At 42.3% G+C, this 15,455-nt stretch overlaps 1 protein-coding gene across 6 annotated transcripts in view; it reads left to right on the top strand.

Annotated features, from left to right (window-relative positions):
• Positions 1–6,578: 6,578 nt before the first annotated feature.
• MGRN1 (mahogunin ring finger 1) overlaps positions 6,579–15,455 on the top strand; it is a 321,313-nt gene continuing 312,436 nt past the window's right edge. For 4 of the 6 annotated variants that reach the window (XR_011199103.1, XM_069210484.1, XM_069210481.1 and 1 more), the window contains exon 1: positions 6,579–6,711. The gene's annotated coding sequence lies outside the window, so the exon portion shown is untranslated. The remainder of the gene's footprint in view (positions 6,712–15,455) is intronic. The other 2 variants (XM_069210485.1, XM_069210482.1) reach the window with 1 other exon arrangement.

Below are 15,455 nucleotides of genomic sequence, written 5' to 3'. Positions count from 1 at the left end.
TGTTTTCTGTCAAAAATTGTGATGTGTCCATGTTGCGTTTTGGGGCATTTCCTGTCGCGGGCGCTAGGCCGACCCACACAAGTGAGGTATCATTTTTATCGGGAGATTTGCGGGAACGCTGGGTGGAAGGAAATTTGTGGCTCCTCTCTGATTCCAGAACTTTCTGTCACCAAAATGTGAGGAAAATGTGTTTTTTTAGCCAAATTTTGAGGTTTGCAAAGGATTCTGGTTAACAGAACCTGGTCAGAGCCCCGCAAGTCACCCCATCTTGGATTCCCCTAGGTCTCTAGTTTTCACAAATGCACAGGTTTGGTAGGTTTCCCTAGGTGCCGGCTGAGCTAGAGACCAAAATCTACAGGTAGGCACTTTGCAAAAAACACCTCTGTTTTCTTTCAAAAAATGTGATGTGTCCACGTTGCGTTTTGTGGCATTTCCTGTTGCGGGCGCGAGGCCTACCCACACAAGTGAGATATCATTTTTATCGGGAGACTTGGGGGAACGCTGGGTGGAAGGAAATTTGTGGCTCCTCTCAGATTCCAGAACTTTCTGTCACCAAAATGTGAGGAAAACGTGTTTTTTTAGTCATATTTTGAGGTTTGCAAAGGATTCTGGGTAACAGAACCTGGTCAGAGCCCCACAAGTCACCCCATCTTGGATTCCCCTAGGTCTCTCGTTTTCAAAAATGCACAGGTTTGGTAGGTTTCCCTAGGTGCCTGCTGAGCTAGAGGCCTAAATCTACAGGTAAGCACTTTGCAAAAAACACCTCTGTTTTCTTCCAAAAAATGTGATGTGTCCACGTTGCGTGTTGGGGCATTTCCTGTCGCGGGCGCTAGGCCTACCCACACAAATGAGGTATCATTTTTATCGGGAGACTTGGGGGAACGCTGGATGGAAGGAAATTTGTGGCTCCTTACTGATTCCAGAACTTTCTGTCACCAAAATGTGAGGAAAATGTGTTTTTTTAGCCAAATTTTGAGGTTTGCAAAGGATTCTGGGTAACAGAACCTGGTCAGAGCCCCACAAGTCACCCCATCTTGGATTCCCCTAGGTCTCTAGTTTTCAAAAATGCACTGGTGTGGTAGGTTTCCCTAGGTGCCAGCTGAGCTAGAGGCCAAAATCTACATGTAGGCACTTTGCAAAAAACACACATGTTTTCTTTAAAAAAATGTGATGTGTCCACGTTGCGTTTTGGGGCATTTCCTGTAGTGGGCGCTAGGCCTACCCACACAAGCGAGGTATCATTTTTATCAGGAGACTTGGGGGAACGCTGGGTGGAAGGAAATATGTGGCTCCTTACTGATTCCAGAACTTTCTGTCACCAAACTGTGAGGGAAATGTGTTTTGTTAGCCAAATTTTGAGGTTTGCAAAGGATTCTGGGTAACAGAACCTGGTCAGAGCCCCACAAGTCACCCCATCTTGGATTCCCCAAGGTCTCTAGTTTTAAAAAATGCACTGGTTTGGTAGGTTTCCCTAGGTGCCAGATGAGCTAGAGGCCAAAATCTACAGGTAGGCACTTTGCAAAAAACACCTCTGTTTTCTTTAAAAAAAATGTGATGTGTCCATGTTGCGTTTTGGGGCATTTCCTGTAGTGGGCGCTAGGCCTACCCACACAAGCGAGGTATCATTTTTATCGGGAGACTTGGGGGAACGCTGGGTGGAAGGAAATATGTGGCTCCTTACTGATTCCAGAACTTTCTGTCACCAAACTGTGAGGGAAATGTGTTTTGTTAGCCAAATTTTGAGGTTTGTAAAGGATTCTGGGTAACAGAACCTGGTCAGAGCCCTACAAGTCACCCCCATCTTGGATTCCCCTAGGTCTCTAGTTTTCAAACATGCACAGGTTTGGTAGGTTTCCCTAGGTGCCGGCTGAGCTAGAGGCCAAAATCTACAGGTAGGCACTTTGCAAAAAACACCTCTGTTTTCTGTCAAAAATTGTGATGTGTCTACGTTGCGTTTTGGGGCATTTCCTGTCGCGGGCGCTAGGCCGACCCACACAAGCGAGGTATAATTTTTATCAGGAGACTTGCGGGGACGCTGGGTGGAAGGAAATTTGTGGCTCCTCTCTGATTCCAGAACTTTCTGTCACCAAAATGTGAGGAAAATGTGGTTTTTTAGCCACATTTTGAGGTTTGCAAAGGATTCTGGGTAACAGAACCTGGTCAGAGCCCCACAAGTCACCCCATCTTGGATTCCCCTAGGTCTCTAGTTTTCAAAAATGCACAGGTTTGGTAGGTTTCCCTAGGTGCCGGCTGAGCTAGAGGCCTAAAACTACAGGTACGCACTTTGCAAAAAACTCCTCTGTTTTCTTCCAAAAAATGTGATGTGTCCACGTTGCGTTTTGGGGCATTTCCTGTTGCGGGCGCTAGGCCTACCCACACAAATGAGGTATCATTTTTATCGGGAGACTTGGGGGAACGCTGGATGGAAGGACATTGGTGGCTCCTTACTGATTCCAGAACTTTCTGTCACCAAAATGTGAGGAAAATGTGTTTTTTTAGCCAAATTTTGAGGTTTGCAAAGGATTCTGGGTAACAGAACCTGGTCAGAGCCCCACAAGTCACCCCATCTTGGATTCCCCTAGGTCTCTCGTTTTCAAAAATGCACTGGCTTGGTAGGTTTCCCTAGGTGCCAGCTGAGCTAGAGGCCAAAATCTACAGGTAGGCACTTTGCAAAAAACACCTCTGTTTTCTTTAAAAAAATGTGATGTGTCCACGTTGCGTTTTGGGGCATTTCCTGTAGTGGGCGCTAGGCCTACCCACACAAGCGAGGTATCATTTTTATCAGGAGACTTGGGGGAACGCTGGGTAGAAGGAAATATGTGGCTCCTTACTGATTCCAGAACTTTCTGTCACCAAACTGTGAGGGAAATGTGTTTTGTTAGCCAAATGTTGAGGTTTGCAAAGGATTCTGGGTAACAGAACCTGGTCAGAGCCCCACAAGTCACCCCATCTTGGATTCCCCAAGGTCTCTAGTTTCCAACAATGCACTGGTTTGGTAGGTTTCCCTAGGTGCCAGCTGAGCTAGAGGCCAAAATCTACAGGTAGGCACTTTGCAAAAAACACCTCTGTTTTCTTTAAAAAAATGTGATGTGTCCACGTTGCGTTTTGGGGCATTTCCTGTAGTGGGCGCTAGGCCTACCCACACAAGCGAGGTATCATTTTTATCGGGAGACTTGGGGGAACGCTGGGTGGAAGGAAATATGTGGCTCCTTACTGATTCCAGAACTTTCTGTCACCAAACTGTGAGGGAAATGTGTTTTGTTAGCCAAATTTTGAGGTTTGTAAAGGATTCTGGGTAACAGAACCTGGTCAGAGCCCTACAAGTCACCCCATCTTGGATTCCCCTAGGTCTCTAGTTTTCAAACATGCACAGGTTTGGTAGGTTTCCCTAGGTGCCGGCTGAGCTAGAGGCCAAAATCTACAGGTAGGCACTTTGCAAAAAACACCTCTGTTTTCTGTCAAAAATTGTGATGTGTCCATGTTGCGTTTTGGGGCATTTCCTGTCGCGGGCGCTAGGCCGACCCACACAAGTGAGGTATCATTTTTATCGGGAGATTTGCGGGAACGCTGGGTGGAAGGAAATTTGTGGCTCCTCTCTGATTCCAGAACTTTCTGTCACCAAAATGTGAGGAAAATGTGTTTTTTTAGCCAAATTTTGAGGTTTGCAAAGGATTCTGGTTAACAGAACCTGGTCAGAGCCCCGCAAGTCACCCCATCTTGGATTCCCCTAGGTCTCTAGTTTTCACAAATGCACAGGTTTGGTAGGTTTCCCTAGGTGCCGGCTGAGCTAGAGACCAAAATCTACAGGTAGGCACTTTGCAAAAAACACCTCTGTTTTCTTTCAAAAAATGTGATGTGTCCACGTTGCGTTTTGTGGCATTTCCTGTTGCGGGCGCGAGGCCTACCCACACAAGTGAGATATCATTTTTATCGGGAGACTTGGGGGAACGCTGGGTGGAAGGAAATTTGTGGCTCCTCTCAGATTCCAGAACTTTCTGTCACCAAAATGTGAGGAAAACGTGTTTTTTTAGTCATATTTTGAGGTTTGCAAAGGATTCTGGGTAACAGAACCTGGTCAGAGCCCCACAAGTCACCCCATCTTGGATTCCCCTAGGTCTCTCGTTTTCAAAAATGCACAGGTTTGGTTGGTTTCCCTAGGTGCCTGCTGAGCTAGAGGCCTAAATCTACAGGTAAGCACTTTGCAAAAAACACCTCTGTTTTCTTCCAAAAAATGTGATGTGTCCACGTTGCGTGTTGGGGCATTTCCTGTCGCGGGCGCTAGGCCTACCCACACAAATGAGGTATCATTTTTATCGGGAGACTTGGGGGAACGCTGGATGGAAGGAAATTTGTGGCTCCTTACTGATTCCAGAACTTTCTGTCACCAAAATGTGAGGAAAATGTGTTTTTTTAGCCAAATTTTGAGGTTTGCAAAGGATTCTGGGTAATAGAACCTGGTCAGAGCCCCGCAAGTCAACCCATCTTGGATTCCCCTAGGTCTCTAGTTTTCACAAATGCACAGGTTTGGTAGGTTTCCCTAGGTGCCGGCTGAGCTAGAGACCAAAATCTACAGGTAGGCACTTTGCAAAAAACACCTCTGTTTTCTTTCAAAAAATGTGATGTGTCCACGTTGCGTTTTGGGGCATTTCCTGTTGCGGGCGCGAGGCCGACCCACACAAGTGAGGTATCATTTTTATCGGGAGATTTGCGGGAACGCTGGGTGGACGGAAATTTGTGGCTCCTCTCAGATTCCAGAACTTTCTGTCACCAAAATGTGAGGAAAACGTGTTTTTTTAGTCATATTTTGAGGTTTGCAAAGGATTCTGGGTAACAGAACCTGGTCAGAGCCCCACAAGTCTCCCCATCTTGGATTCCCCTAGGTGTATAGTTTTCAAAAATGCACAGGTTTGGTAGGTTTCCCTAGGTGCCGGCTGAGCTAGAGGCCAAAATCTACAGGTAGGCACTTTGCAAAAAACACCTCTGTTTTCTGTCAAAAATTGTGATGTGTCCACGTTGTGTTTTGGGGCATTTCCTGTCGCGGGCGCTAGGCCTACCGACACAAGTGAGGTATCATTTTTATCGGGAGACTTGGGGGAACATAGATTAGCAAAACAATAGTTATTGCCCCTTGTCTTTCTCTACATTTTTTCCTTCCAAATATAAGAGAGTGTGTAAAAAAAGACGTCTATTTGAGAAATGCCCTGTAATTCACATGCTAGTATGGTCACCCCGGAATTCAGAGATGTGCAAATAACCACTGCTCCTCAACGCCTTATCTTGTGCCCATTTTGGGAATACAAAGGTTTTCTTGATAGCTACTTTTCACTCTTTATATTTCAACAAATGAATTGCTGTATACCCGGCATAGAATGAAAATGCACTGCAGGGTGCAGCTCATTTATTGGCTCTGGGTACCTAGGGTTCTTGATGAACCTACAAGCTCTATATATCCCCAGAACCAGAGGAGTCCAGCAGATGTAACGATAAATTGCTTTTGAAAATTTGACATTGCAGGAAAAAGTTACAGAGTAAAACGTAGAGAAAAATTGCTGTTTTTTTCACCTCAGTTTCAATATTTTTCTTTTTCAGTTGTTATTTTCTGTAGGAAACCCTTGTAGGATCTACACAAATGACCCATTGCTGAATTCAGAATGTTGTCTTCTTTTCAGAAATGTTTAGGTTTCTGGGATCCAGCATTGGTTTCACACCCATTTCTGTCACTGACTGGAAGGAGGCTGAAAGCACAAAAAATTGTAAAAATGGGGTATGTTCCAGTAAAATGCCAAATTTGTGTTGAAAAATTGGGTTTCTGATTCAAGTCTGCCTGTTCCTGAAAGTTGGGAAGCTGGTGATTTTAGCACCTTTGTTGATGCCATTCTCAGGGGGAAAACCACAAGTCTTCTTCTGCAGCCACTTTTTCCCATTTTTTTGAAAAAAACGAAATTTTCACTGTATTTTAGCTAATTTCTTTGCCTCCTTCAGGGGAACCCACAAAGTCTGGGTACCTCTAGAATCCCTAGGATGTTGGAAAAAAAGGACGCAAATTTGGCTTGGCTAGCTTATGTGGACAAAAAGTTATGAGGGCCTAAGCACGAACTTCCTCAAATAGCCAAAAAAAAAGGCCTGGCACAGGAGGAGGAAAAGGCCTGGCAGCGAAGGGGTTAATTCTCGTTTCTTCTGCAGCATAGAGCCTACTGTTGGCATATTGCAAATGAAGGACACGCTCTAGATTTTTTTTAAACCAAACTACTTGAAGAACTGGCACGTGACTTACATTTATCCAATGAGAATAGCGGGAAAAAAATACACATTTTTAAGACTATTTCGGTAGGCAGCTGGAGTGGAATTTACAATTAATGAAATTTATGTGCTGTGCCTTGCGGTTCCGCAAAGAAAGTGTATATTCGTTTATTTTCCATGATCGCAATCTTTTTAATCAAATAAGACTCGAACTCCGCGTTTGTTGTCTTTCTCGGATCAAGGAGGTTTTTGGGAAATGTAGTTTTCTGAGGTTTGGAGACCGTTGTCGGCGTGCCTTGGCAAGTAGAAGTCGGACTCCGTTTCCCAGATGTGCCTTTGGTCCTGTGATGTAGCGTACATTGGGCCCTGGCCGCTTTGTACAGCTGCCTGGTTGGTGAATCGAGAATTGTTGTTGTTCCTGTTGGGGTCTGTGCTGGACCACAGCAGGCGAGGCGGCTTGTCACCCCTCCGGTGAGTGTTGGGAGGTATGAGTGGCGTACAGGGGTGTGTAACCTTCTCACGTTTCACAGTTATAAAATGTGGCTACCCTCAGCTAACGTTTAAGCCGTTATTCCTTAGAAGTGTTCACCAACTGTGGTATGTATCTGTCAGTGTGGTAGGTCACTAACTGGGGCTGAAATCACAGCTTTAGAGGGGTATTTCTGTTAATATCCATTAGATAAATTATTTTATGAAGGTTGCAAAGGGTAGCGCTTTTACTGAGGTCTCTGGTGATGTTCTACTTGATTGGAGGTATAAGTGTGAATTAAAACAAGGGGCATTCTCCAAATGAGGGTGTGTTGACTTGTAAACAGCTGTGTCCTTGCACAACAGATTAAGAGTGACAATATGAGACACATTGAAACGCATGAAAACCTTTCCCAATATATCTATAGAAAGAAACCCACTGCAGTCTGACCTAAAATCACCTGACCACCTCTGCACTTCACCTCTCAAAACATTTTCAAGACAATCGCGCGGTAAACCATTTCCATCTTTCCAGACTAGCATAGAGACCCTTTCCCAAGGCTGCAGCTGACAACTTGCCCGAAATACGCCACTCTGAAGTATCCATGACTACTGCACAAACGACTGTATAGCCATTGTCTACGATGTTAATGATCTCCATAGGTTTAATATAGGGCCCTATTGTTTTATGCATGAGGTAGTGGGCCCCTGGATGTTGCTGTTTCTGAGCGGCCCTCCTCTGCAACCTGGATGAGTGGTTGGCATTGGCAATTATGTTTTGCCAACTTGTTATTTGGTCAGATTATAATGTGTTTTGCATGCATGATCGTGGGCTTAAACTAGCTTGTGTATTATTTAGGAGACATGAGCGCTGGTGTCGGTGAGTAGTATGTTACTGTTTAGGGGCATCTCTTTGACAACTTTATAATGTTGATATTTGGCTGTGCTTGTTACTTTGTGGTACGGTCTGTTGTATCTCAAAAAGAACAGAGACTGAACACTTCAACTTGTATTTATTTTAAGTTGCAGTAAATACGCCAACACCGGTGTCTGCCGCCCTGTTCATCTCCAACTGTCCCTCTTCCACATTCCATCCCTTAGACATTCCTTCCCTACATTCTTTTACCTCATAACATTCCAATAGAACAAAACAAAACAACATACTTCATAACATAACACATCTTCCCCCTTACACAATACAATATGAATGAGAGAAGCCAAGGAAAAGGAAATAACTAATTTACAACATAATCTTTTAAATAAGCAGGTTTCTTAACAATTCTTCCCAGTTTACTTTCATAAGTTCCATTCTTTCCAGATTGTGCTGAACTGTCATTGGTGACTCTAGCTTCTTGTGTTGAGCTATCATTGTTAACTCCAGCACCTTTATACGCCGAATACCCTTCTTCAGCTCCAATAAGATCTTCCATCCCGGTGGGAGTGTCATTATGCACAGTATCTATCCAAAAGTAATTCTTTGTAAATTCTGTAGATTCTGCTGAAGTATTTCCATCCACATCAGTAGAGTCTCCTCTAAACCTCGCAAAACGGCTCATATGCCATACTCGTCCATCACTCAATTTGGCCGAATTTTTGTATATCTCAAGAACTGTTTTAGGTTCAGAAAACTTGGTATCTCCTTTTTTAACCTTGCCTGGTAATTTGACACGAACTACATCACCTTTCTTAAGATTTATTTCTTTAGCACCACTCTTCAAATCAACAAAGTTTTTATAAAGACCTTGCACTTTTTGAATATTTATTTTAACCTCAGCAGGTGACCATTCTTTCATCCTAGATTTGTTTAACCAACCCTGATTATCTTTTGTGAATGGAATTCTTCCTCTCATGACAGTAAATGGAGTGTGCCCTGTAACAGTCGGGCTGGTTCTGTACATCCAAATCATTTTCTTAACACAGGTTTTCCAGTCAACATTTTTATATCTAGCTAATTGCAAAGAATCTTTAATTACTCGATTAAATCTCTCCACTTCACCATTCCCACTTGGATGGTAGACCGAAACAAACTTATGTTCTATTCCATTCCTCTTAAAAAAATTCTTTAATCTCCTCACTTTTAAATTGAGCACCATTATCCGTGATGATTTTCTTAGGTAAGCCTTCCCTCTGAAAAAGCTCATCCAAGAACATCAAAACATTCGCTGAATTAGCTTTGGTAACAATTTTAATCTCTGGCCACTTTGAGAAGTAATCAACCACCACTATAATATACCATTCCACATTCTCCTCAACGATTGGTCCCATTATATCGATACCAATAACTTCCCAAGCCATTTCAGGACAAGGCACAGGATATAAGGTTGGTTTTAAGGTCACCAGAGATTTATCAGCATTCATACATAAATCACAATTCCTAACCATTCTCTCAATATTAACATCCATACCAGGCCACCAATAATTTTCTTTAATTTTCAGTTTGGTTTTGACAATGCCCAAATGTCCTTCATGATTCATTTTGATGATAGAATCCCTCAATTTTTCAGGTGGAACCATTCTATCACCCCTCATAACCTTGTCATAGTCCACTGACAACTCATCACGTAACTCAAAAAAACCTTTGAGCTCAGCTGTAATTTCTTATTTTTCTGGCCAACCACACTGAATGTACCTCTTTAACGTAGATAGAATAGGATCATTTGAACTGGTTTCATCCCAGACTTCACAACTAATGGCATTCCATTCAGTATTCCCGGACCATGCAACAGTGATCCCTTCATCTTCATTCAAAGATTCTTGGAGGGGTAGGGGCAATCTACTCAAACAATCCGCCACCTTATTCTTAACTCCTGGGACATATACCAATTTATACTTGAAGTCCAACAATCTTATGGACATCCTAGCTATTCTTGCTGTGGCCTTAAGTAGTCCTTCAGTGGTCAATACTTTAATTAAGGGTTTATGATCACATCTAATTTCAATGTCAAAACCCCCCAAAAAATTCCTGAAGTGCTCTAAGCCCCAAACAACAGCAAGAGCCTCCCTCTCTATAACTGAGTACCTTTCCTCTGTGGGGGACAGTGCTCTAGAGGCAAATGCCATGGTCACTTCTTCACCATTGACCCCTTTCTGACTTAGAACTGCTCCAATACCCTTATTAGACGCATCCGTGGTGAGAATGGAAGCGAGTTTAGGATCAAAGCCTGCCAACGTTTTACCCAAACAAATCTCTTGTTTTACATAGTCAAAGTCTCCCTGTAATGCATCTGTCCAAACAAATTTACATTTTTCTTTTAACAATTGTCTTAAACTAAAGGTTTTTTCTGAGAAGTTCTTAAGAAATCTTGCATAGAATTCCGCTAAGCCAAGGAATGATCTTAATTCGTCCTTGTTACTAGGTGCCGGAGCATCTTTAATAGCAGACAGCAATTCTTTTTTTGGTTTAATTCCACCTGCAGTGATCTCATGCCCCAAATAGTTCAATTGTTGAACACCAAACTTACACTTAGAGAATTCAGCTGTTAAGCCTTTATCCCTCAGAATACCAAGTACTTTAACAACTCTAGCATCATGTTGCTTCCTATTCTCGCCCATAATTAAAATGTCGTCCTGAAAGAAGATTACACCTTCTACATCCTTGAAAAGTTTGTGCATTAGTTTCTGAAAAACTGCTGCAGCAGATGCTAATCCAAACGGCATTGGAACATATCGATAACAACCCTGAGGAGTCATGAAAGCAGTTAAACCTTTGCTATCCTCATGTAATCTGACTTGATGGTAGGCCGAAGACAAGTCAATGGAGGTGAACCATTTCATGTCTTTTGTCAAGGCAAGCATCTCGCCTATCTTTGGTAATGGGAATCTTTCCATCACTATGTTATTATTTAATTCCCTCAAGTCGATGCACAAGCGAATCTTCCCATTGGCCTTACGTACTGCCACCAATGGGGAGCTCCATTCGGAAGCATCAACTTCTTCAATTATACCTTTCCTTAATAGAGACTCCAATTCTTTATTAACCTCCTCTCTTAACACCCAAGGAATGTTACGAGATTTGTGAATTTTTGGTACAGCATTTTCCTTTAACAAAATTTTATGTGTAAAGTCCTTAAGTGCACCGATCCTATCAGAGAACAGCTCAGGAAAATTGTTCTTCAATGTGAGCCCATAATCTCTGCTGACACTCACCACCTTAACTTGTTCCATACTATTTGGGTCCAACACAATGTTCAAAGCTCTTTGATCCAACCACCCCAAAACCGCTGCGCCCTCTTCAGCAACATATAATTTGCCCCAGTTTTCCTACCTTTAAACTCAAAGACTACTTCTCTAAACCCAATCATAGGAATAGATTCTCCTGTGAAACTCTCAGGAGAGACATCTGGAGGAATCAAGGTGGACCCAAGAACTCTTATGAATTTTTTCTCCCATAAATTCTTATTAATTATTGTATAAGGAGAACCAGAGTCTGCTACAATCAGTACTTGCACACCTCCCAAGAGAATCTCACACACAGGTTTATTCCTTGATTGTACATTCAAGAGTGATACATAAGGATTTTCCAAAAGATTCACTTCTGCACATTCTTCTAAAACTGAAAAATCACTAGCGCTGTTAATACCTAGAACACACTCATGTACTTTTGAGTCCAGGCTAGAATCAGAACTACATTCTGAATCTGATTTACTGACAATAGCTGCAACTTTTTTACCCCTTCTACATACTTTGGCAAAGTGGCCCCTAATACCACACTTGGCACACTGTTGGTCACGTGCGGGGCATTTCCTGTAGAAGGCTAAGTGCTCCTTACTCCCACAATGAAAGCACTTTTTATCATTATTCTTTGTTTCAGGTGGCTGCTTTCTTTGTGTCTCCTCCCTATATTTCTAGAATTTAACTTTACTGACAACTTCGTTCTGCGTTTCTTTTTTTTCAAGTGAAATAGCCTTAGCACATTTATTAGAAATTTATGCTTTTTTAACAAGGGCTACAACTTCTTCCAATGGCGACTCACCATGCACCCACAATCTCTCTTGAATATGGGAATTGTTCACATGCATAATAATCTGATCCCTGATCAGCTCATTATGTAGCACACCAAACCTACAAGTAACTGCTAGTTTGTTTAGTTCAGAGACATATTCCTCTATAGATTCCATTTTCCCTTGTTTCCTACAAAAGAAATTAAATCTATCAATAGCAATACACACAGAGGTCAAATAATATCTGTCTGGATTTTCCAGGGCATGTGCAAAAACATTAGAGTCACCATCCTGATGAACTTTTTTTTCCAAAGAGTTATACACTTTAAGACCTATAGGTCCCAAACAATGCAACAAGATCTTCTTCTTCTTAGCCGGGGTTAAATCTTCCTCATCAATTGTGTCTAAGTAATTCAAGAAATATTCCTTCCACTCCAGCCATTTCACTTGTTGATCACCTGTAGAGCTTAGAAAGGGTTGTGGAGGAGTGAGGGTAAATGTTTGAGCAGCACACATTTTTCCCCGTGAAAAATACTACACATTAAAAGCTAAATTAAAAAAAAAAATTGTGAGTCCTTTAAAAGCATATGTAGTAGTTTCAAGATGGCCGCCGAATGGGGTGCTGACCTGCAATGTGCTCCTAAGATGGCCGCCTCTCCGTGCGCAGACAGCACAGCGTAAAGCTCACTGGCGTCCACCCCCGAGGAAGGACAAAAACATACAGCGCACTGTGCGCACGATAAGGTAAGCACACAACGCCCAGCAGTGTGTGCTGCGCGCCGCCCCTAAGGTTTGCTTCAGTTGCGGCAGAGAATCCACAAGAATACTTGGAACGTGACTCGCGTGAAGCTTAGTAAGCGCGAGTACAACAGTTAGGTCCGCGCGTGCCGCTGCTCCAATAACTCAAATCTGCGAACTTGGAAATAGCCAAAAAGACCAAAAAAAATGGCAGGCCTGCTGTAAAAATGTCCAAGGGGACACTTCAGGCTTCAAAAGGTGCGGGGAGGTGTTGGCGAGTACTCACTCCATTGTATAGATGATCCTGAGAAGAGGGTCATGTAGAGAGTGCAGCATGAGTCCTTGCCGATCCAGCATGAATTCTTGAAAACACCTTCGTCGCCAAAATTCGTGTTGTATCTCAAGAAGAACAGAGACTGAACACTTCAACTTGTATTTATTTTAAGTTGCAGTAAATACGCCAACACCAGTGTCTGCCGCCCTGTTCATCTCCAACTGTCCCTCTTCCACATTCCATCCCTTAGACATTCCTTCCCTACATTCTTTTACCTCATAACATTCCAATAGAACAAAACAAAACAACATACTTCATAACATAACACGGTCTTCGTGACATGTTCTGTTACGTTTCTGAGGCTTTTATATAATTTTGGATTGCTGGAACAACTAAGATTTTTAGAGTTGGTGCACGTGTTTATAAAAACTTCCATTTATGACGCACTAACTTTTTTTTTTTTTTTAAATTGCGTTACGTTTTGGTGCATTGATATCTCACAACCTGTCTATTACACACTTATAGCATAGGCGCTTTGCCAGTTTGATGCACTATATTGAGCACATATCTTTAGTGCAGTATTTTGCCATATCTTCTTAAGGAATGCATGCTAGTGCTGAGGAACTTCAACTTAACCAGCTATATGTTATGTTTAATTGTTCACATCGCAACTGATGCACTCACCATTAAGCAAAATGGTATGTTGCAATCTCTTTAACATAAACATCACTGGAAAATCTTCACCACAATTTTCCACCTCTGTCCAGGTAGAGTTGGATTGCCCTTTCAATGTCATGAAAGGAAAAGCATTAGGTGATGAGAGCGTTTATGAAAGAATCATTGATTGAGAAATCTGTATTTTGAGTTGGCCCCTGTCTCATCCTAGTTTGTTGTTTTAGATTTGAAAATACTTTTACCAGTTCGCAGTTGATTTCACAGAACTGCTAAAGAGCAAAATGTTTAAAACTAGTTAAAATGAGTTACAACAGATAATGTGGTATTTTCTAGTTACACACATCCCTGTGATGAATCTTTTGACACCAAATTACCAAATCAATTATTTAGGAGCTTTTAAATATAATTTATTTAATCGCAAATCAGAATATGGATATACTCTGGAAATGTTTTTTTTTTTGCCTTGTCACCTTAGATTAGACAGACTAGATTATGTTTTGTGGATTTGAAGATTCCCAAGATGTCACTAAGAACTTCACAAATTAATAAATTAGCCCCAGAATACCACTCCAATCATGCGCCAAAGATGTTTATACAAATCCTTCAGGGCTTGATTCTCCAAAAACTCCTCATACACACTCTTGAAAGATCCCTTGTGCTAGTGTCCCAAAGATTCCTGTTGTGAGACCACAAAGGATTCCTTCCAACGTCCATTTTGATCATACTGGCAATCCTTGTCAGCTTCCCATGACTTTAGGTGACCAGATATTGAAAACAAAAAACTGGGACATTCCACAAAGATCAAAGTAGGATTAGAATTTAGCATCTACTGAGAGGAAACAGAAAAACGCAAGTGACTGCTACCCGGCAACATCACAAGCACAGACAGTTTGGCTTTACGGGTAATTTTATTAATCTTTTACACAGAGTATCATCTGTGTTAATGACCGTGTTTTCTGATGAGAGCTGCTAACTGGTTCTGTACTAGAACACATGAAAAACTGACTCCCTCTATCTTCAGTTGACTCTAAAAACCAAGATAGGTCCTAAATTTACTGCAATCTTCTGGGATGCATGGTGTGAAATTGAGAGTGTTTGTAGCGCCTAATCGCCCTACTGCGAGTTCCCTCAACAGCTCTTGTAACTTTACCCATTGACTAATCTGTTTAAACTCTCCCACAACTATCACAAGAGTACATGGTGGCATCCCAATAGAGCCCTTGCTAGCCCTCTCCAGAGAGTCCAAATCTTGCCTCTTCGCTGAAAGACATCTTCATATCACTCTACAAACAAAGCACTCCTGACAGCCCCTCCCCAATAGGCCTATCTCTGTTAGCCATGCCCAGAGTGTGTTCCTGTGTCATCTCCTTCATAGCCTTCTCATTGACATCCCACTATAGAGAGTGCATCTTTCATGCTTCCACCTAGGATCCATCCTGACAGCAATCCACAAACTGCCCCTGGATGATAGACATCTTTCCTTTAGTGCGCCCCAGAGAGAGGGCATCTATCAGCTGCCTCTCAGGAGTTCCAGAGACTATCCTTGCCAGTCAGAGCCCCCAACAATCCTTTCCAGAGAGATGTGTCATGCAAAGCAAAAGCTCCCTTAGAACCCTTCCGAAAGATACCTTCTTAACATAACTACAGAAATAGATTCTGGTATCATTTGAAAGAAGGCGGAAGACTCAGTTCTCCCCAAGAAAGACAACTATAACAGGCATCCACTAAACATAGTCTTGAGATACGGAAAGCTGTTTTGGATCTTAGGCTAGACTATCTTTTCCTGACAGAGACTTGAGCTAGAGAGGATTTAGATTCTGACTTTGTTACTGTCCTGACCATGGGATGTGGAGTCGAAAGAGTAGATAGACAACATAAGAGGTGGGGGTGGCAATTATATCTGAAAACAGCCTAGAGTGTAATTTGATCCTTTAAATATTTCCCCAGATATCTGTGTAGGACGTTTTTTTAAAACTGAGACAAGGAAACTTGATAAGGCTGAAGCTCTCCTAGTCTGTTGCCCACCTTGATCTAAGAAGGTATTCCTAGAGAATTGATCTCAAATTACTGAGCCTGTTATTTCGATTGATCAGTGCTTAATCCTTGGGGATTTCAACTTC

This window comes from Pleurodeles waltl, chromosome 10, assembly GCF_031143425.1.
Source record: "Pleurodeles waltl isolate 20211129_DDA chromosome 10, aPleWal1.hap1.20221129, whole genome shotgun sequence".
Classification (NCBI taxonomy): Eukaryota; Metazoa; Chordata; class Amphibia; order Caudata; family Salamandridae; genus Pleurodeles; species Pleurodeles waltl.
The sequence above is the reverse complement of the archived record's forward strand: the minus strand, read 5'-3'. Positions and strand labels throughout refer to the sequence as shown.